The sequence below is a fragment of the Acomys minous genome (assembly GCF_964271855.1).
Source record: "Acomys minous genome assembly, chromosome: 1".
NCBI classification, from domain to species: domain Eukaryota; kingdom Metazoa; phylum Chordata; class Mammalia; order Rodentia; family Muridae; genus Acomys; species Acomys minous.
The window spans coordinates 37,129,744-37,153,866 of NC_140483.1; the positions used below are offsets into that span (position 1 = coordinate 37,129,744).

The following is a 24,123-nucleotide window of genomic DNA, read 5'->3' on the forward strand; positions in this document are numbered from 1 at the left end:
AAAGTCTGCAAAGGTCCAGAAGTTAAGAACAAGACTCCATAGGTCACACAGGAAATGGCAGCATTCTAGTTTTTTCTTTGAAAGCCAAGCTATTTGAAATACATATGTAAAACAATAGAACAGACTGTTACTTCTAAGCAGTGTTACCTCCTAAACTGAGAGCAGACCGCAGAATATATCAATGAACTATCAGAGGTGCACACGAGGGCAGAGTTTAGTTGTCACCCTGAATGCAGAGCTTGCACGTAAGACCACTGTTGCCACAGTAATGAAGAATGGAGGCTGAAGCCGGGCGTGGTGGTGCACACCTTTAATCCCAGCACTCGGGAGGCAGAGGCAGGTGGATCGCTGTGAGTTCGAGGCCAGCCTGGTCTACAAAGTGAGTCCAGGACAGCCAAGGCTACACAGAGAAACCCTGTCTCAAAACAAACAAACAAACAAACAAACAAACAAAAAACAAAAACCAAAAAACAAAAAAGCAGAACAACAACAAAAAAGAATGATGGCTGAACTATTACTACAGTGTTCCTGAGTACCCTGTATCTGTTTTCACACCTAATGTGGCAATGGGATTAGCTCCAAAACTTTTAGCTGTAAGCATCTCTGCTAAATCTTACAAATAAAATGCAAGAAGCTGTCAGAGAGAAATTATTTTTGGTTTGGGCAGGGGAGTAAGAAGTCATTCCTTAAGTCCCGCTCCCTCCCCCAACCCCCTGCCATGTGTCTAGAAACCCGGGAGGCAGGGGAGCATGCACAAGGCAACAGAGCTTGTTTTCCTACGGGGGACTGTGCTTCTCATAGGCTTTAGAGGTGAGGTGTACTGGCTGGGTGAGACAAACAGGGAAGCGGTCCCTGGGAGGCGGTGGATAGGGTACACGTGGCAGGGCTGAGTTAGCAATGCTCACAATGATAATACAGACAACGAAGTGGAAGGGAAGTGAGACATAGGCAGCAGCACCCAAAAGTCAGGGGCACAGATGGTCCCTGGGGTGGTTAGAGTGGGAAACATCCCCTGCAAGTTCAGGCACCTGAATACATGGCCCCCCATCTTGGTGCTGCTGCTTGGGGAAGCTGAAGTGCTGCAGCCTCGGCTGAGGACGTACTGAGGTGGGGTTGAGATAAAAAGTCTGTAGAGCATCTTGTATGCTCTCTGCTTCATACTTATTACAGTAAGGTTGGTGAGCTCTCAGCATCCTGTTGCAGCTCCTATAGGCTTGCTCTGCCACCCCGGCCCTTGATCATGGACTCTTATCCCACTGGAACTGTAGCCCAAATAAAGTCTTTCTTCTATAAGTTCCTTTGGTCATGGTGCTTTTATCACAGCAACAGAAGAGTAATGGATACAGTCATCTTTGCCTACTTTTTCTTGTCCTTTCAGCTTTTGCCTCACTCCCTTTTGCCTCATTCCGCTCCCAAGATTAAGGGAGAGAGGGAGGAAGGGGGCTGAGGTGGCTATGAACAGGGTCAGCGTGAGGTCAGTGTAGGGCGGTATGACATGTGAGTCTCACTCCAGAGTTTTACTTGGTCTGGGTATAGCTGAGGCTATTGGAAAGAACAGAACTAGCCAAAATGGGCTAAGACCCAAATCTGTCTTGCTGGTTTCCAGTGTCAGACAGTAAAAATGTATGGCCTGATGGGTTTATAGTCTCAGTACAAATATCCAACAAAACGGCGATTCCAGAAAGGGCTCCGAGTCTACTACAACCTTAGGACTCTACTCCCCCACCCCAATACATATATATTACACAGTTATTCGTCTTTAAAAACTAGAATTCTCAGTTGGACAGGGCTGCATACAACTGCAATTCCACCACTTGGGAGGCCGAGGCAGGAGGACTGCTTTAAGTTCAAGGTCAGTCTGGGGTACAAGATTCTGTCTCAAAAAAGTAAAAATAAAAATAAAAGAATGTGTCAGGTTTGGTGGTGCAAGCCGATAATTCCAGCACTCAGGAGGCACAGGCAGGCAGATCTCTGTGACTTTGAGGCCAACTTTGTCTGCATAGAGAGTTCCAAGCCAGCCAACAGCCAAGATTACACAGTGAGACCTTGCCCCAAAACAAACAAAAAACTGGGAAGAAGAGAGAGAGAGAGAGAGAGAGAGAGAGAGAGAGAGAGAGAGAGAGAGAGAGAGAGAGAGAGAGAACGAACATTATCCTGTTATTTGGGCAAACTTTCATGTTTAATTACTCTGTACATACATATAGAAAGTTTAGTCCCTCTTAATTTCTAATTCTTGATCCTCATTTAGAAGTGAGAACTTCTTTCCTTCCTTCCTTCCTTCCTTCTCTCTCTCTCTCTCTCTCTCTCTCTCTCTCTCTCTCTCTCTCTCTCTCTCTCTCTCTCCCTTTCTTGGTTTTTTGAGACAGGGTTTCTCTGTGTAGTTTTGGCTGTCCTAAACTCACCTTGTAGACCAGGCTGTCCTTGAACTCACAGCGATCTGCCTGTCTCTGTCTCCGGAGTGCTGGGATTAAAGGCGTGTGCCATCACGCCCAGCTGAGAATTAATTTCTTTTAACCACTTTTATCAATACCTATAAATAGGTAGCTCTAGCCCAACTTCTATAATTAAAAATATGTGCTTAATTTCTCTCTGGCCCAGTCCCTGTTCTAGGCACTGGGAACATAGCTGAGTGTAATCTCATATTGTAGCATTGGAGGAAGCAATAAGCAAATAAATATATTTAGCAGCAGTCAGTGAGCTGAGGAGACTGATGTGCACCTGTGAGCTTAGCTGCCTAGGAAGCTGAGTGAGAGGACCACTCAAGCCCACAAACTTAACACTATATAGCAAGACACCCCTCCCTACCTGTCTCCCCCCACCACACACATACACACATACACTGAGACCCAGACACATACCACACACAGACAAATATATAGGCACACATAGACACATACATATACAGACATAAACATATAGAGAAAGATACACACACACAGACCACACACAGACACATGCACATACAGATATAAACATACAGAGAAAGACACAGACATACACACAGACAACACACACACACACACACACACACACACACACACACACACACTTTAGTGATGAGTGCTCGAGGAGAAAACAACAAATCAAAGTAAGACAGTAGAGAGATGTTGGGTACTATTTTGGACCTTTTAGAAAAACAGGGAATTGGGGAAGATGCTCAAATGGCATGTAATGCAGCTTAGTAAACAGCACTCGCCATCTTGTTCTGGAAGCAAGCATGGTACCCAAGCCATGCCTAGGAGTTTTCTCTCAGGATTTTTCAAAACAATGAGGGGACAGAAGTCTATTAAAGAAGGACCTTTTCTCTGTGTAAACTTAAAAGCACAGTGACACCAGAGAGACACTAAAGGAGACAGATGGCTCTGCTTATAGGAGGTCTCTAAGATGCTTAAATTTCCAGGGGAAGAAAGTGGGCAACAGAAGGAGGGAGCCGTGGGGAGCTAGTGTTTAGTGGGAACAATTTCATTTGGGGAGGAAAAGGTCTACAAAGTATGGTGATGGCTGCCAATAGCATAAGCACACTTAATGCCTATGAAGTGGACAGTTAAAAGTGGTTAAAATGATGAATTCTGTGTAAAGTGGCACACACCTGCAATCCCAGGACATGGGAGGTAGAGGCAGGAGGATCAGGAGCTGAGGGTCATCTTTGGCTATACAGCAAATTAAAGGTCAGCCTAGGCTATAAAAGGCCCTATCTCAAAACAAAACAAGTAACAAATTTCATTGTATGATTTTCCTATAAACAAATGAAAAACGAAAGGACAGAGCAAGTGGCAGTGCTCGTGTGGGATACAGCTGCAGCAGGAGAGAAGGGCACAACCAAAGAGCAGCGGGCAGTGGTGGGGGATGCAGACTGCGCTCTTGTCCTCCCAATAATCCCCCCACCCCACCCCACCCCCGTGGGTCACCCTCCCTCTCCTGCTCGCCCTCCTCACGCTTCCTAGGTTAGCCAAAAAAAAATACTCCCTAGACAAATGCCATTTTTCTGAGAATCCTGACAAATACAGAATGCAATATACTTTATGACTCAAGCCTTGCCCATCTTTCAATCAATTCTGTAACTGCCAATTCCTAGCAAGAATACCCGGTGGGTGGCATGTCTGTAAATGCTCTTTGCTGTGCTCAAAACCCATCCTCTAACTCTTCACACGGTGACAAGCTCCCCCACTCTGAATATTTATTTTTATTTGGTGTGTATGAGTGTTTTGCCAGAATGTGTCTGTGCATAGCACCCATGGAGGCCAGAAGAGGAATGGAGCTGCAGATGGACATGAACCACCATGAGGGTTCTAGGAACCAAACCCAGTCCTCTGCAAGAGCAGCCAGTGCTCTTAACTGCTGAGTCATGTCTCCAGCGCTCTATTATCTGAGATTTAGTTAGACCCACAGTCTCAGTATAAGCTCAGAGTTAGGGGTGAGGGCAAGTGTGATGTGCCGTGCTGGCTAACATTCTTCATGGAGGTTGCTTCTGTGTGCTTTAGAATTCTGGGCCAGGAGCTCAATGGAGTTGTATCTGTAGAAATTCAGTACTATGCTCACTGCTGACTCTGTCCCGGGGGGATTTTGCCTTTGTTTCAGGTGTGTACTGCAGAGGGGTCAGCAGCTTGAGGTCAGTTAGTTGAGGTTTTGCTTGGGAAAGTTTAACATCCTTAAGTGCAAACTTCCCACTTCCACCACAAGCCCTGGACTTCCAGCCCAGGTCAAGACAACCTTCCATGCCACCTCAGCTGCAGGGCACAAGTTTTCAAGTCTACTCTGAGCGCTACTGGTCGTGTCTGAGATCACATGCTGTGGGCACTGAGACTGGTAATTTCTTTCAGTGAACCTGAGGATTGGTTTAAGTTTACCGCATTCTTATAGAATGTCTTTAAAAATTTTGTTTTACAGTTTATTATTTTGTCTTGTAGTAGCTGTCTTTGTTTTGGCTTTTGAAAGTTATCTTTTTATAAGCTTGGCTATGTATTGAAGAAGATGGATTTGAATGTTGTGGTAACAGATTTTTTTGTACTATACGTCTGGGATCTTGAAGTAAAATGTCCCTTCACACGCTAAGGTTCAGAGCATCTTCTCAGGAAGGCACTGTCTTCTTTTTGAGGTTAGCGACCCTTTTTTCAGGGTTGTAAGCTTCTTATAAATCTGCAGTATGTGCCACAGTCCTGCATACAGTGTAAGCTCGGTATTTCTGAAAAGACTCTTTCCTCATTGGTTTATTCATTAAACTCATTTAAACTAATTGATTCTAGTCTTTAATTTGACCTACTTCTGCTTTTATGTGAATCCTTTTGAAAAAACTTCCCATGTATTTCCTAGTGTGGAGTATGCCAGGCTTTCCAGTGAAGGCCTAAATAATAAACTTACTCCATTTTCCTCCTACACAGACTGTTAAATCTGTGCCACTGTCTCTCTTCTCAGATGCTCATCCTTTTGTGGTTTTGATTGTGGCTCCATTTTCTAGTATTTATTTAAGGACTCAGTATTCTTCAATCTCCAAGTCAGATGCCAACTGAATGTTATTTTATTTAAGTGTTGATGGAAATATTAAACTATTAAGTTCAGGATTTATTCATAGAAAATACCATTATTTTATCCTTTTAATGCTAAGCCACTGGTAATACTGCCATCTTCTAGGCATAAAATTCTAGTAATTTTCTTTTTTTTCAATTGCTAAATAAGTTTTATTAACAAATAACCCAAAATTTGTTATTTCCAAGATTTTACACACACACACACACACACACACACACACAAATCTTAAAAAGAAAAAAGAACAGCAGTAATGCAGAGGAATTGGGTTTCCCCATTACATGGTTAAAAAGAATGTTTTTTCTGTTCAGCAGCATTTTATACTTAAAAAACAGTGTTAAAAGACTATATAATGGAGTCGGATGTGGTGACACACACCTGTAATCCCAGCATTCCAGGAGGCAGAGGCAGGTGGATCTTTGTGAGTTCAAGGCCAGCCTGGTCTACAGAGCAAACCAGGGCAGCCAAGGCTACACAGAGAAACCTTGTCTCAGAAAAACAACAAAACAAAGCAAAAGACTCTATAATAACAGAGACACTCAAGAAAACTGGCTGTGAAGAATTAGATGTAGTAATAAAATGTTTTGAGTTAATAATTGTAGTTTTAAATTAAATAAGTGTGGAATGTACTGCCTCTCAGGTACGTGACTGTAACAGAAAATGATTAAATTAATCTGACAATTTAGAAACTTGAAAATGCATTTTATGATTATTTTTCTAAGAACTTTTCTTAACATAAGCCTTCTGCTGAAGGTTCTGGGCATGTTCTGTCTTTCTTGGAAAGAAAATATATGTATGGAAATACCCCCACTCTAACTGGCATCTTTAGGAAATGAAGCCGCTGCTGCCAGCAGGTTTTTCAAATAATTGGAATGTTACCTTCAAGCATCTGAACATCAAAACACCACTTCAAACTCTCTGTTTGAGGCAGGGTCTCTACGTACACCTGGCTGCCTGGAATTCACTATATAGACCAGGCTGGCCTCAACTCGCAGACTCATCTGCCTCCCCTGTGCTGAACAGTCCATGCGTGGCAGCTCTCTTGCATACAGTTCTATCCAAAGTATTTACTTCTCTTTTTCCTTATGGAAGACCATTTAACTTTTTTCCTGATGACTGGAGTTGGAATCACACACTGACCATGGCCCCTCAATATCTAACACCAAGCAAATGCTGGAGAGCTGAGTGAACAAAACCATAATTTGCTGTCCATGCATTAACTCACACCTTTAGAGGGTCCAAGGTGGATAAGGTGATTTGGCCTTTCAAAAAGTAGCTGCAAGTTTACTTTGGTTTTTTTTATTGAGTCTGAGTTTAGTTCTTTTCTTGAATAGCAGCTTCTTTTCAGCCAGAAGATTATTAATTATCCTTTATTACTCTCAGTGGGCCCAAATCTTTTACATATTCTACTTTTCATCCCTTGGAGGCTGAAAAGCAGACTAGAATGCTGTTCAGGTTGTGTCTCAGGGATCATGGCGGATGAGTTGGTGGTGGACTCACAAGATGGTTTTGTGTTTTATTTTCACGTTGGTTATATCTTATTTTTAGACTCTCTTCTTATAGTGAGAATTTTTCAACTTTTAAAAAATATCCTGGAAACTTCTGTTTAAATGAACTCTGAAGTGATGAAGTAAATACAAAAGGACACCGCTCTGGCTGAGAACAACAGTGACCCAAGTCCTGTACCCTTGGTACCTCTACCAGTTGCCAGCAGAGTCAGGAGAAAGGTGTCCCACAGTGCACAGTTTGAAAATATTTTTTCTAGAGACCTGAGGGTGCTGGGTAACTAGTTTTTTGATATGTTAGATATTATTTTTACTGGCTCTATTTCTAGACTTTTGTCTTATCCTTCGTAGAATAATGGGCTAGCTTGTCAATAATTTAAGATGTTTTCTGACTAGACCACTTGATGAGTTTTCTTAATAATTTTCCCTGAATAAAAAATAAGAACAACAGGATATACTTGGAAAAGCTGATAAAACAGCAAAACACAAAAGACTTGGTCCTCTGATAGTCCTTCTCCCTGGAGAAGTCTCCGGCAGCTCATCAGTTCCCTGGCTGTGACCAGGTAGAAAGCTGGGCACTTCTAGCCCTGCGTGGTGTCACTGCAGACAAGCAGTGACTACAGTGATAAAATAGCTTCAGCAGATGATGTACAAATTGGTAAATAACTGCCATAAACAGGACAAATGATGGAAAGAAAAACTCCGACAAGCAGTGTGAACTCACAACTCATCCTTTCAAGGCAATGGAGCAGAGTCTCCTCTCCATAGACGTTCTGAAGAACGAGTCTGTTTTGAGAACACTGTAATGGCCGCACTGACTTTAGATCACACTGAGTTGCTGGCGTGAGGGAGACTGGAGGGAAGGGGCACAGTACAGAGGAGCAGCTGACCCACTTTTCTCCAGGAAACAGGGCAGCTGTGAGGGAAGAAACCCCTGTCACTTCACACGCCCTGCAGCTTCACAGGCAGACATGTCTTAACAGTAGCTATCTGGGTTATACACAGGCTAGGCCTACTACGTGCGACTCGGGGGCTGGGGAGATGGCTCACCAGGTAACACTGCTCACTGCTCTCGCAGGGGACCTGGGTTTGGTTCCCAGCACCCACATGACAGCTCACAACCACCTGTCACGCTAATAATAAAGGATCTGACATCCTCCTCTGGCCTCCTCACTCACCAGGCACTCACAGTGTACATACATGCACTCAGGCAAACACTCATGCAAATAAAATACATAAATCTTAAAACAATTTTTCAGGAGTAACTTAGGACAGTCCAAAATGCCACGCCTCTCCCAGGTACTTACCATTCCTTTGTAACCTCTCCAAGTCTAGATTAGTTGATCAATTAGGGATTTCATTTATAATAAATAAGATTATTTAGTAATATAATTGTTATCCTTAACCTCAGAAGGTTACAAGGAATCTGCACATTTTAAATGAAAGGTCAGATATGATCCAGCAGCGAAAAGGACTCAATTCCACGATATAGCATTTAACTCAAACAGTCGGAACTTTCCTCTAGAGCAGTGGTTCTCAACTTTCCTAATGCTGTGACCCTTTAAACAGTTCCTCATGTGAGGTGACCCCCAACCATAAAATTATGTTCATTGCTATTTCACAACTGTAAAGTTGCTGCTATGAATTGTAATGTAAAGCTATGATATGCAGGGTATCTACTACGTGACAGGTTGAGAACCACTGCTCCCACAGCTCGGCTGTCCATGACTGTCAACTCTACCTGTCCTACTTTAACCACAGAAATGTCTTCCATGGAACATGTTCTCTGTTCCTTTGATGAAGCATATAGTAAGTTTCTTATATGTATTGTATTATATGTTCTCATACATGTTATATGACATTCTTATACAGACACATGTGAAGCTCACATATATGAGTTTCAGTCAGTGATAAAGGAGAATGAGATTACGTCATTTGCAAGAAACTGGCTGGAACTGGAGATCATCGTGGTGAGCAAAATAAGCCAGACACAGAAAGACAAGTATATGTTTTGGTTTAAGAGGAATATACATTTCGGAGTATGGGTGCACGTGTGTGCCATGGTGTAAATGGGGCGGTCAGAGGACAACTTGCACAAGTCTGTTCTCTACCACGTGGGTCAAGAGGACTAAACATAGGTCATCAGGCTTGGTGGCAAGTGACTATTTGGTAAGCTGATGAAATCATTAGCCCAGAGTCTAGATGTTCTCACACACACACACACACACACACACACACACACACACGGCATGAAAGTAGAAGGGAACCTTTTGCCTTTTGTGGGGAAATTGGTAACTAATAACAAGAGGGGCATGTGGAAAAAGAGAGAGTAATGGGAGAGGACTATGAGCAAAGCACACCATGATACACACATATGAAGATGCCGTAATAAAAAGCCTAGAGCTGGAGGCTTGGCCACCACCTGTGGCAATAGTGAGAGGCGGAAACTTGAGGAGGTGGGTCTAGTAAGGAAGTTCAGGTCACCTGAGGTGTGCCTTTGAGTGGAGTTTGGGCCACTGGCCCCTTCCATTCTAAGAAAGCTTGTTCCTTTTGGAGTGTCATTTCCTCAGTCAGATAAGAAGAAAAGGTCATTAACACAGAATGAAGATGAGGAACAACCGTTGACCTTTGGGAAGAGAACCAGAGTGGGAAGATTAAGGGATATGTGTGACTGCCCGGCAGTTGAGGGGATCCCTGGCCACAGCCTGAGGCAAGCACAATTGTATGTTCCTCAAACCGTGCTGGCTACACTGGCAGAAACATCTTTGTATGATGGAATAACAGGAAAGCATCAGAAATTTATCTAATGCATTTATTTTATTTTTGCATGTATCTGTATGGATGCATGCCACATGTGTGGGGGGCCTGTGGAAGCAAGAAGAGACATCAGGTCCCTGCACCTGGAGTTTCAGGAGGTTGTGAGTGCTGGGGTGCTGGGAACTGAACTCAGGTCCTCCACAGGGGCAGCCGAGCTGTCTCTCCAGCCCTGCCAGAAACTAGTGTATATATGCATTAAAAAAGCTGTGGTTTAAAGTAACTTATAAAATCATATATAGAATGACCTCAACTGGGAATTAAGCTGTGCACATCCCTATAAGAAAAGGGATAAGTAATGACAGGTTTCCCTCGGGCTAAGATTATGGATGATTATAATTTTTCTTCACAGTTATTATTTGGAAAAATTTTAAATTATTTCTATCAATTTCAAAATAGTAGCTACAAAATCATTTTTACTTTCTATTGATTTGAACCCAATGCAAATGTGCATGAAATTGCCATTCAGTTATTTAACTATTACCTAGATGCTTCTAATAAAAACAAAGCCAATTAAAACGGTTATTTGTAAATTAATGGCTGCTCACAAGCATGAACACCATAGTTCATCCCCCCTCCTGATCCATCCCTTGTCTGATACGCTCTGTCCATCACCATGGCTAATCTGAGGCTTTTGAGTTCAGATGGTACCGGCTGAAGTGTCCCGGTGTTTAATGCGAAATATTGAGATTCTTCTTTTCTTTTAACTGAAGACATATGTCCACCTAGAAATCAATTAGGGCAGGGACACAAACATAAGAACCATGACTCCAATCACAGAATTGATTGGCAAAGGGGGAGCAGAAAGATAGGAGTCCAACTAGGCTGTTTTCTAATTCTATTTTCTGCCTTCCAAGAGTATTAGAGAAAAAAAAAGCAGTCTTAAAAAAAAAAAAGCATTTTCTTCAACTCTGAACTGCTTGTACATCTCAGCACCTTATGTATTATGGGGACAGGTATTTGGGCGAAACAAGGGAAAGGCAATTATTTTGGGTTATTCTTTATCCAACTGTAGTCTTTCGCGACTCAAATATACTATCCTTTTTATCCATTTTTTGTATACCTAGCAAATAATAAGCACTCAAGACACAACCCTTCTGTAGACTTATTTGGAATGACTATGTCCCACTAATACAAAGCCCATTTAGTTTTAAAAATCACTATAAATAATTATTTTAAATGATCGATGCTGCAATACACTACTATACTATGATGCTCAAATAAAACATTATTTACATCTATGTGTTAAGGTGGAATTTAGGTTAAAGTGTGAGAATAACTCTAAGCATCATTTCTTGTAGCTTCAGAAAAGGAAACAGCAACCCAAACCTTAGCCTTTACAGACATTCTGTTTTAAAATATATTATAAAGAATAAATGGAATTGAATGTCAAGAATGAGTAAGTGAACGCTTTTACTCATCTGGTTTACAACTTATATCAGCTAATTTTTCTAGATTTAAATTGATTAAATTTTTTGGTTGTTTCTTTTCGAATGACCACACCAGAAGAAAGCTGTTTGTCATGGTTATTTATGCTTTTCCTTTCTGCTTTAGCTTAAAGGAAATGTTCAAATTTAATAAATATGGAGTTATTATAAAGAACAGCCAAATCTATTCCAATACATTAGAATTGGTCACATGTTTGATATCCTTCTAACAGATGATGCATTAGGGTAAAATAAAACTACTCAGTTGAATTAAAAGTAAACAAAATAACAGGATAATGTTCAAATGAATCAAAATTCACCAATGCCTAAAATCAAAACTATAAAGGTAAAAAGCACATGTTTCCTAGTCTACATATATCCTCAGACCCTGCCCAAATAAATAAAATCCACACAGAAATAAATGAATGACAAAATAACGTAGGAACTTTAAACAACCACACTCCTAAATAAAAAAAGAAAAAAAATGTAGTTATCAATGTGCACAATTCTTATTTACCATCATTTTTTAAAATGCCGCAGAATCATCAAAGCCACTTTCCATCTGGAACATTGCACCCATAGTACACCTATAGAACACTGCACCCACAGTACACCTATAGAACACTGCACCCACAGTACACCTATAGAATACTACACCCACAGTACACCTATAGAACACTGCACCCACAGTACACCTATAGAACACTGCACCCACAGCACACCTATAGAACACTGCACCCACAGCACATCTATAGAACACTGCACCCACAGTACACCTATAGAACACTGCACCCACAGTACACCTATAGAACACTGCACCCACAGTACACCTATAGAACACTGCACCCATAGTACACCCATAAAACACTGCACCCATAGTAAACCCATAGAACACTGCAGCCACAGCACACCTATAGAACACTGCATCCACAGTATACTTATAGAACACTGCACCCAGTATACCCATAGAACACTGCATCCACAGTACACCTATAGAATACTGCACCCATAGCACACCCATAAAACACTGCACCCATAGTACACCCATAAAACACTGTACCCATAGTACACCCATAAAACACTGTACCCAAAGTACACCTATAGAACACTGCACCCATAGCACACCTATAGAACACTGCACCCACAGTACACCCATAAAACACTGCACCCATAGCACACCTATAGGACACTGCACCCAAAGTGCACCTATAGAATACTGCACCCAAAGTACACCTATAGAACACTGCACCCATAGTACACCCATAGAACACTGCATCCATAGCACACCTATAGAACACTGCACCTATAGTACACCCATAGAACACTGCAGCCACAGCACACCTATAGAACACGGCACCCAAAGTACACCCATAGTACACCTATAGAACACTGCACCCGTAGTATACCTATAGAACACTGCACCCATAGTACACTTACAGAACAAACACTGAACCTATAGTATATTATACATATAATTCTTTTTTTAGAGACTAAAATAGAACCTTGAGCTTTTTCCATTCCACACTAAAACCCTCCCCAATATCCTTTATCTTTTTCTTGTATTATTTGTGATTGTAGGCCATCTTCTGTTCTATGGCATACTTTAATTTGATATACCCCCAATTTCCTCTATCCTTTCTGTATAGCACAAACCTCTTCACATAATAAAAGTTATATAAGAACAGAGAAAAATAAACTATGCGTAGGAAAACCAATGTGGTGGGTTTTCTTGGCTTTGACCCCAGGATTTGAGTACAGAGGAAATGTAGATAAGGACTGTGTTAATATGCTATAACTGAGTAATTGCTCACAGTATGCAAGAATTTCAGCCGAGCCAGGAAGACAATGAGATTAGACTTTGACTTTATAAAACACACTAGAGTCAAACTCAGGTCCTGTGGAACAGCAGCCAGTGTTGAACCATATACTTATTTCTTAATTAGGAAAAAGAACTCTAGAGAGGGGACTAGTAGGACTCAGTTGCTATGAAGAGGAAATTAGGGGAAATGGTGGAAGTTGGGGAGGGGGAGACTTATCAGGGGAGAGGGAAGAAGGAGGGACAAAAATGTCTGAAAAAACTATAGGAAATAATGTTATTTTACACATACTTAAAATTACGTATAATATACATGTATGTATGTATAAAATGTACACATGCGCGCGCGCGCGCGCACACACACACACACACACACACACACACACACACACTATATACTACTTGGGGTGACAACACTCATTCCCCAAACCGTAGAATAACAGAAATCTAGTGCCAATCATAGGAAATCTTTTCAGAGTTGTCAGCCAGGGGAGTCCAAGATATCTCAAAATAATACAGGCGATTGCTGTTGTCTTTGGCTATTTTCCAGAGGCTGAAGGTAAGTCTCTATTGCTGAAAACATCATACCCTTTAGACATAACAGGACTTGTAGAAGTCGACCTGGACTTGACCTGGAAGCCTCTTCCTCAAGGACTAGCCCTCATAGTAGCAGGAATGATGCAAGCTGCTAAAGGATAAAAGCATTCGATAGTCTTAGCCAGCTACAAGTGCTTACAAACCACAACAATCATGAGAACAGTAAGAGATTCCAGAGGGTGCAATAGTGGCACTCAATAGTGGTGGTAACCAACAGCCACCTAATCGGTTTTACCCACCCAGTAGAAAGAAGTCATACCTGACATTGTAAACCTACCCAACTACCCATGGCTGCTGAGACCAAGGACTCTAAAGGAGAATCTACTATTGCAACTTTCTTAAGTCAGTGTAGTTTCTAACTGTATTCTAAACCCTCGTCCTTAGATTCACAGATAAGTATAGCTCTCACTCCTCATCAAAAAAGCTTCTTTTTGCAGCAGAGACTATTACAAAATATAGAGAACTACTAATCACTGCAATGCGCGTTCCCAATCTGATACACTTAGGACACAATCCCTACCCCTAAGGCTCATGGAAGGCAGAACAGGGGCATAAAAGTTGAAGGAGCAAGAGGATCAAAACATCTGTCGCAAGATAGTATCTTCCTAAGAAAGAAAGAAAGAAACAAAGAAGGAAAAGGAAAGAAAAGGGGCATGGCAGAAGTTCCAGTCAAGAGGCTGCTGGACAGTAAAATGACCGAGCAACAAAAGAAAATATCTAAAAGCAGGAATCAAGATTGTCTGAAAATGGAGACATATTGCACCACATGGAAGAGAAAAGTGCTGCCAGTCATCTCTAAGACAGCAGAGCAACAGACGGCAGAGCAACAGATGGCAGAGCAACAGACAGCAGAGCAACAGACAGCAGAGCAACAGACAGACAGCAGAGCAACAGACAGCAGAGCAACAGACGGCAGAGCAACAGACAGACAGCACAGCAACAGACGGCAGAGCAACAGATGGCAGAACAACAGACGGCAGAGCAACAGACGGCAGAGCAACAGACGGCAGAGCAACAGACGGCAGAGCAAGAGATGGCAGAACAACAGACGGCAGAGCAACAGACAGCAGGAGCCTCCCCAACATAAAACAAATGGTTGCTTTACTAGTCCTTGACTTCCTTTTCCCAGGGTGTTTCCAACTTAGAAGAGTCATTAGTAGCCCAGGAGGAAGAACATCAGGATGTTTCTAGAAGGGCAGACTAATAATGCTTAGGTAGTCTCTCTCACAGGCACTTACACCTTTAAACACTGGTGTACACAACAGGGACATATGCTCAACCATGTTTATAGCAGCCTTATTCATAATAGCCAGAACATGGAAACAGCCTAAGTGTCCCTCAGTAGAAGAATGGATAAAGAAACTGTGGTACATTTACAGTATGGAATACTACTTAGCTATTAAAAACAAGGAATTCCCGAAATTTGTGGACAAATGGATTGAACTAGAAATGATCATTATGAGTGAGTTAACCCAGAAGCAGAAAGATTCACATGGTATATACTCACTTATATCTAGACATTAGCCCAAGGGGCATGTCCCATAAAAGTCTTCACTTACTAGGAAAGTGGGACAGAGGGGAGGACATCCCATTGGGACTCTAGGTGAGAGAAACATGGGAGAATGGGGAAATAGAAGGATCCGGAGGGTCCTAGAAACCTACAAGAAGAACAATATGATGGGCGGATCTGGGTCCAGAGGTCCTACTCAAACTATGGCACCAGCCAAGGATAATACATGCAGTAAACTTCGAACCCCTACCCAGATCTACAATGGACAGGACATTCTCCACAGTTGAGTAGAGAGTGGGGACTGACTTTCACACAAACTCTCGTGCCCCATATTTGACCACGTCCCCTTGATGGGGAGGCCTGGTGGCTCTCAGAGGAAGGATAGCAGGCCACCAAGAAGAGACTTGATACCCTATGATCATATACAGGGGAGGAGGTCCCCCTCAGTCACAGTCATGGGGGGGGGAGTAGAGGGAAAGTGGGAGGGAGGGAGGAATGGGAGGATATAAGGGATGGGATAACAATTGAGATGTAATATGAATAAATTAATAAAATATTAAAAAATAAAAAATAAACACTGGGTGTATACAAAGACAGGCTTTCTGTGTTCACTGAAAAAGTACAGTTCTACATTGTAGGCAACCAGGAAACATCTGCTGAATGAATAAATGCACAAAAGAAAAGCGATAAAAGCAATGCCAGGGCCCACTGATCTTTTAATATTTCTTTTTGGGCAAAGTAAAAATAAAACCTTGACGGTAATAATGCTGGCATCAGCTAGTCTTTTCCAGAAAATAAGTCAATATCTGGAAACAGAAGGAACTCTGATTATGCGCTCCAGGCTTGGCACTGTCACTCTTAGCCCCTCTCCAAACTCTAAAAAAAAAAGAAAAAAAAAGAAAAAGAAAGAAAAGAAAAGAAAAGAAAAAAGATTGGCATTGGGATTCAGATTGGGTTGAGAGCCATGTTAAGGCAAGAAGTGTAGGATCAGGAGAGCAGAAAATATAAAAAGGGAGATATTAGCAGCAAATGCCTGTGCAACAGGGAGGTGGGGGCAGATGCAAGGGGGTTGCTCAAATTTGAGGCCTGGGCTACATAATGAGCTACATCCAGGCCAGCAGGAGAGAGCAAGACCAAGCACACTGGTGCACACACGAGATAGAATGAAATAAGGATGAATGTAGCTAGAGTTGAGATGCTTCACAAACCAGGAACAAGACCTAGGGATTACGACGAAGGTGAGTGCTTGTGTAGAGGCACAAAATGGACTGCAGAGGCAAACAGTGAGCCTGACACATCATCAACACCAAAAGCCATCACTTCAGAACGGTATAATTAATTTATATACAAATCCTGCACATTTCTTGTTAGCTATATTCCACAACCTTCTAAACAGTTTTAAATTTATATTTGATTGCTTTTACTAAAAACCCAAGACAGATTAATTAAGCAATGTATGAACAAGTAAAGTTCAACTTGGCTTAAATATGCCTATTCACTAAAGATGTTAGTACTTGTATCACTTTTAGATGAAAAAACATTTTTTTCTGAAAATTTTAACCTACATTAGGACATTGAAAAAACAATATACTTTCTTATAAGGGAGGAAGAACTTATTTTGGCTCACAGTTTGAAAGATTTCAATCCACGACCCATTGTTTGTGGCTGGCCATTCATGCTGAGCCAGAATACCACGGTGAGGCTCAGGTGGCAGAGCAATGTGGCACATTTCACAGCGAGCGGGAGATGGAAAGACACAGAGGGACCAGAGCCTAGGCACAGCCCTCAGGGACAGGCCTCCAGGGACCAATCTTCTCCAGGTAGAGTCTACCTCTTCTGTTTAAAAAACTTATTTTCTATCTTTTAAAGTTAGTTAATATTTCTTATGAAGTCAGTTTTAAAATTAGCTTTTGTTCTTCAGTTATCAACAGACGCTATTATCCATCATTTATTAAATTATCACTTCTTCAACGTGTTTCTCCAGATATAATCATAAAGCTGATTTTAATTTCTGAAGGCCTTAATCTGTAAGAAGGTCACATTGTTAAATCTGTATGCTCTTTGTCCCCGCAACAATGCATAATTTTGACACAATCAACCACCCTCTGGGACAGTAAATCCAACTAAATAATCCTCCTGAGCGACACCTAATCTTAGTATTTCCTCCCAGCACCCACTCAACCTGTTAAGAGACTATTCCAGGCCTGTGAAGCCACACATTTTCAACTCAAAGGCAAATGCTTCACCAATTCACACGGGGACACAATGACATCTTCACTTGTCTTCCTTGTTACTGCAAATTAGCATGTTAAAATAAAAATCATCACATATTATCCTCATCTTAAACAGACACATATACACACACACAGAAGGAAAAGAATGTGAAAACACATAAATAAAGGAAGTGCTCAGGAAAACTATGAGGAATTAGATGTAGTATTAGAAATTTTGAATTTTTATATAAATATAGTTTTAAGTAATTTTAAATGATATTTCTAAGCTTGGAGTGCACTGACTCTCAGATCTGTGACTGTAACAGCAGATAATTAAATTAATCTCACAATTAGAAAATTGAAAACACATTTTATAATTTTTTTCCTAAGGATATTTCTTAATATAATCCTAAGAACATGGCATCGGACTAGAATGATAGAGCTACAAGCCAAGATGCCACCAGAAGTCACAGGAAGATAGGGAATCTTTCTTCATTGTGTGTTCAAACAGAGCATGCCTATACGTCTCACCCCTTGATGTTGGCGTTCTGGCCTGCAGAGCGACGAGACAATACATTCTGTTCTGAGCGTGAACACACACACGTTAGTGTGGGCAGTCACAACTCTCACATTCTGCTCAGCTGTTTCTGCTACCCGTCTCTAGCCTCATGCCAGCATCCATCAAGCATCACCCAGCCTTTACGGTTCAGGACAGGCCACAGCTCGGGCTAAAGGATGTCTCTGGCTACTATGGTCCCCTATTGATTTCTCTCATTTTCCCATCACCTTTGCACTTCCAGCATATCTCTCACTATGGCACTTGACTAGATTGGCCTGCTACTATTTGGCAGTTGTTTAATGAGCTTATTGTCTCAATTAGGCAGTAAATAACCTGAGGACAGAGACCATGTTCATACTTCCTTTGTGTCTCCTAGCGTCTTGGCATATCAAGGTCATGAAGTAGTTAATAAGGAAGAATATTTAGGTTGAACATAACAATCACCCAGTTGTTACTGTTTGCATTGTTGACTTCTATGGTTGTCTATTATATTAAATTTCTAGCAACTACACTTTTAATCATGATTTAAGAAATTCCATGAACTGAAATATTGCTTAGTTGTAGATATCTTTTCCTGCATAAAATAGAAAAGAATATAAAGGTTTATTCTTAGTCCAGACATTGTGTTGTCATTCCATACCTTCTATTACTTGCTAGTTATCTTTAATCTGAGTCATTTATAAAAATTAATTGGTATATGGGTATTTTGCTTGCACGAATGTCTGTGCACCCACTTATGCTCCTGGTACCCACTGAGGCCAGAGGAACTCATCGGATCTCCTGAAACTGATATAACAAGTGCAACGTTGTAAGCTGCCACATGGGTGCTGAGAACCAAATCCAGGTCTTCTGGAAGAGCAACAGGTACTCTTAAGTGTTAAGCCATCTCTCAAGTCCCCAGTGTCACCATTCCTAATGTCATTGCACTGTTGGCTTAAAAATCTCACTCTAAGCTGGGCGTGGTGGTGCACACTTGTAATCCCAGCACTTGATGAGGGAGAGGCAGACGGATCTCTGTGAGTTCGAGGCCAGCCTGGTCTACGAAGAGAGTCCAGGACAGCCAAGGCTACACAGAGAAACCTTGTCTCCAAAAACACAAATCTCACTCTAGTCAAAATAGCTAACATCAACAAAACAACTGACAACAAATGCTGGTGAAAATATGGTCATTATTTGCTAGAAATGCAAAGCGGTTCCACCATCTGGAAATCAGTACGGAGAATTTTCAAAAAGCTAAAAATGAATCTTCTATGCGACCCACCTATATCATTCCTAGTTATATGGCAAAGGGCTTAACGCTCTATTCCGGGGATGTTTGCTCAGCTGTGCTCATCACTGCTCAATTCACAATGGCTGGGAAATGGAAACAATCTAGATGTCCTGCAACTGACAAATGGATAACAGAACTGTGGTACATATGTACTATGGAATTTTATTTGGCTATAAATAAAAATGAAATTGTGAAATTTGTTGGTAAATGGATTGAAGTAGAAAACATATTGAGAGAGGTAACTCATACACAGAAAGAAAAATGACATACATTCTTGTTCATCTGAGGTTTCTAGCTCTAGCTTTTCAGATGTCAGTGTACAGCCTGTAGCAACTGCAGAAACCAGGAGCGTATAAAGGAATCATGCAGGAAGGAGGGGTAGGGAGCGGCAAGGTAGAAACAGGAGGAGGAGGGGATATGTGCTATGAAGGGGGTAAATGGAACAAACAGTGGGGAAGGAGAGGGAGGGAGAAGGGACAAATAACACCAAAGATTTTTGGACAAGCCTTAAGGAATCACATACTTTGTATTTTCTTGAAGTTACATATACAATATCTATCTAACAGAAACCCAGTAGGAGACATGAGACGCTGTCAGTCAGGGCAATCCAGGAGACTTCCCAACAGTACAGGGTATTGCTGTTACCGTTGGTTGTTTCTTAGTGGTTGAAGATAAGTCCCTATATTTCATGATAGCACACACTTTTGATGCAGGATTTGGAAGATTCAAAGATGGATTTGACTTGAAAGTCTCCTCCTGAGTTCCTTCCAGCTTTATTAGTACCAGAAGATGACACTCAAGCTACCAAGAGAAGGAATGGTTCTACCAAAGTGTGCAATGAATCACAACAGTATGGTAAAATACTCCTAAAGGGGCAACAGTGGCACAAATACCATGGCAGAACTGGCAGCTATCTAGCTGGACTTAAGGCCTGCTCTAGCCAAATTCCTGGGACTAGTGAGGTCATTGATGCTAGAGGAGAAACTATTACCACCACTTTACTAAATCAGTATAATCATTCTAAAGCTCATTTTTATACCAACAGTCACCCAATACAGAAAGTCACCACTGGTCAAATGCAGAGATCAACTGACCATGGAATGTCTAGCCCCAGTGGATACATCTTTAACACAACTCTTGTACCAAAGGCTCAGGGAACATTCCTGAAGAAGGGAAAAAACATTTTAAGAGCTAGAGGACCAAGAAGTTTGCTGTGAGGTTGCCTCTCCTAGAAATAAAAGGTAAACTATATCTGTAAATTGTAAATATGAGCCACACAACAGATGTGATATGGAGAAGCTTATTGTACTGGTAGGGGTGTGAGAGAGAGAGAGAGAGAGAGAGAGAGAGAGAGAGAGAGAGAGAGAGAGAGAGAGAGAGAGAGAGAGGTCGATAGATAGATATAGATATGGAGGGAGATGGAGAAGGGAGGTGGAGAGGACAGAGGGGAGAGGGGAAGAGGGAGGGGAAGGGGGGAGAGGGAGAGACAGCAAGAGAGGACAAAGAGGTAAGAGAAGGTAAGAGTGGTGAAGAGAGGTAAGAGAAGAGAGTGGAAGAGGAGTGAGAGAGAGAGATGGTTTTGGCCTTTTACATAGGCAGGTAGGTAATGATGTCAAAGGTTGCTAGGCAGACTGGGGCAGTATGCTAACAGTAATACTTCAACAAAACAGGTGCCTAAAAAAGACCCCACCATGACATCATCAATAGACATGCTAACACAGAAAAAGGAAATCTCATGGGGTCCCACCGCTAAAGAAAAAAACTACAACTAGTGACTGCTGAGAATGGGAGAATTAGTCTTTCCCAGGAATAAGCCCCTAACTGGTTATCCAAAACCAAGTGATCATCCCTAAAATTATATATACAGAAGCAACATTAAATGAATTCAGCAGACTGTAATTATATAATTATGTATATATGTAACATTAATAATAAAAGAGGCCATTAACATGAAGGGGGGTAGGGGGAGGGGAGGGGCTAGAGAGAGGAAAGAGAATGGGAAAATAATTCTATTCTAGTTAAAATAAAATATAATTAAAATGCTAAATTTCATTTTCCATATATCTTACCACAATAAAAATGGTCCAATAAGCCAGGTATGGTGGTGCACGCCTTTAGTCCCAGCACTCGGGAGGCAGAGGCAGGCGGATCGCTGTGAGTTTGAGGCCAGCCTGGTCTACAAAGCAAGTCTAGGCCAGCCAAGGCTACACAGAGAAACCTTGTCTCAAAAAAAAAAAAAGTCTAATAATGGACATAAATATAAATCTTAAAAGACCCCCCCATTTTAAAGGTGTGTTTTCTATTCTTTTCCTTCTTTTTACTTCCCCTTTATTGCTATAGGAGGAGCCAGTGTTCCTGAATACAAAAGCTTTCTTTCCCATTTGGCTCTGGCACGAGCTGTTCTGTCTGTACTACTGCAGCTGGTATCAGAGGTCTATGATTTGTCTTTGCTACATAAGGAGAGGTGTGAGGGTACCTGAAAATAAGCAGTATGCTACCCTTTAGTGATGACACTGAGCTTAACTTTTTACTTATTGTGAAGTTACCCTATAATCCCACTAGATTTACAAATGATACCTGCCTCTCTCTTTCTCTCTCTCCCATTTCACTAAATATTAAGGTGAAAGTTATTGAAGTAAATGAAGCTAAACTTCATTGCATTAGGGGCCAGAAAATGAGTGCTTCTCTAAAAGCAGTAGGTACTCTTTTTTTTTTTTTTTATTGTTGCCAAGTTTATTCAAATCTGACAAAATCCAGCTATGCCTCTGTGAAAACCAACCTTGAGACAACATAAAGTTCTTGCTGAATAACTTAGTAGATAAAACTCCATTGAACCAATCAGTATCCATGGCTGTCTGATTTTATGTACTCTTCTCCATGACTCCAGTGCCTAAATAGTGATGAGAAAATGCACAAAAATCCATATCTAACTAGTGTAACTGTATGTGTGATGTGATTTGAGTCTGTAGTCTTTTTTTTAATACATTTTTATTAATTTATTCATATTACATCTCAGTTGTTAGCCCATCCCATGTATCCTCCCATTCCTCCCTTCCTCCCACTTCCCCCCTACTCCCCTCCCCTCCCCTAAGTCTGTGTCTGAGGGGGACCTCCTCCCCCTGAATATGCTCATACGGTATCAAGTCTCTCCTTGGTGACCTATTATCTTTCCTCTGAGTGCCACCAGGCATCTCCGTCCAAGGGACATGTTCAAATATGGGGCACCAGAGTTTGTGTGAAAGTTAGATCTCCTTCTCCACTCAACAGTGGAGAATGTCCATCGGCTAGTCCGGGTAGGGGTTCAAGGTTTTTACTGCCTATTTTTTCCTTGGCTGTTGCCACAGTTTGCGGAGGACCCCAGGGCCCAGACTCGCCTGTAGTTTTCCAGGACCCACTGGATCCTTCTATTTCCTCTTTCTCCCAGGAAAAGCAGTAGGTATTCTAAGTGCTAGAGAAACCCTAAGTAAGATCTCCCCGCCCCCCATGAAGCAGAAGAAAACAAATTTAAAACGGAGCTCTGGCCTCATTTGATGTAGCAGACTTGTCCCTGAGGATGAGGCACACGACAAGCCACAGTCTAAATGCTCTGGCAAATGGCAGCACTGTTGAAAGTTTTAAAAAATTGTTTTTATAATGTGAGTACTTATCTAAAGTTTATGCATTTAAAGTTTCTCAACTTTTAAATATTTATGTTCCCTTCAGATAACATAAACATTTCATGTTCCTTTAATATCGAAATGAAAAATTTCACATACATAAAACTTCCACTGAAACGTCTCTCAGAACCAGTAACTGTAACAACTTGTTATTTATTTCATTTATTCTCTTTCTCTTTATTTGGGTACTGTTTTTTGAGACAGGGTTTCTCTGTGTAGTCCTGGCTGTCCTGAACTTGCTTTGTAGACCAGGCTGGCCTCGAACTCACAGTGATTCGCCTGCTTCTGCCTCCTGAGTGCTGGGATTAAAGGTGTGCACCACCATGCCCGGCTCAAGCTCCAGATTCTATGTTCTTTCTCCCCAAGATACCTCAATGACTCTTTAAACAAAAACAAACAAAACAAAAAGGAGGAAAAAGAAGAGAAATGGACTGCATTGACCTTATTAGGATCTTCATTCCTACTAATTAAACAACAACAACAACAACAACAACAACAACAACAACAACAACACCACAATCAAGAAATGGAGTTGTGGGGCTGGAGAGATGGCTCAGCAGTTAAGAGCACAGACTGCTGTTCTAGAGGTCCTGAGTTCAATTCCCAGCACCCACATGGTGGCTCACAACCACCTATAATGTGATCTGATGCCCTCTTCTGGCCTAAAGATGTACTAGCAGGCAGAAAACTGTATACATAATAAATAAGTAAATAAATAAATAAATAAATAAACCTTAAAAAAAAAAAAAGAAATGGAGCTGTGATTGTCCATGTATAAAAAAATACACTATTAGTCTGCCACAGAAACAGTTGCTCAGCAGAATTCTGAGTCCATAGTTATTAACTTTAAAAAATATTATTTCTAGCATAATCACAAGTATATTTGATAAATTTTTCTTTAGATTGGGCCTCAACTATTGTAAAGAAAAAGATGAGGACTTGAGAAAGTGTGGGCAGTTGCCTGGAGAAGAGCAAGAGTGACTATTCCAAGTAAGGAAAAAAACCAAGAAGATATGCACAGAGGCAGCTGGGCAAGGCTTTGCACTCCACGGTGTTCGATACTGCACCGCTGTTCCGCTCAGCCTCATGCCTTGAGCGTTTCTAGGAAGGGAGTCTCTGCTATCTTTATTTTTACACAGAAGAAAATGAAGATGCTTTAACTGGCCTGAGACTACCCGTCCTAGAGACAGGCACTTGCCCTCATGGTCCTCAGCAGGCCAAGTGGCCCTGTTT

General features: G+C 41.5%; 1 protein-coding gene across 1 annotated transcript in view; it reads right to left on the reverse strand.

Annotated features, from left to right (window-relative positions):
* ACBD6 (acyl-CoA binding domain containing 6) overlaps positions 1-24,123 on the reverse strand; it is a 135,905-nt gene that overhangs the window by 13,939 nt on the left and 97,843 nt on the right. The gene's annotated exons all lie outside the window — the stretch shown is intronic.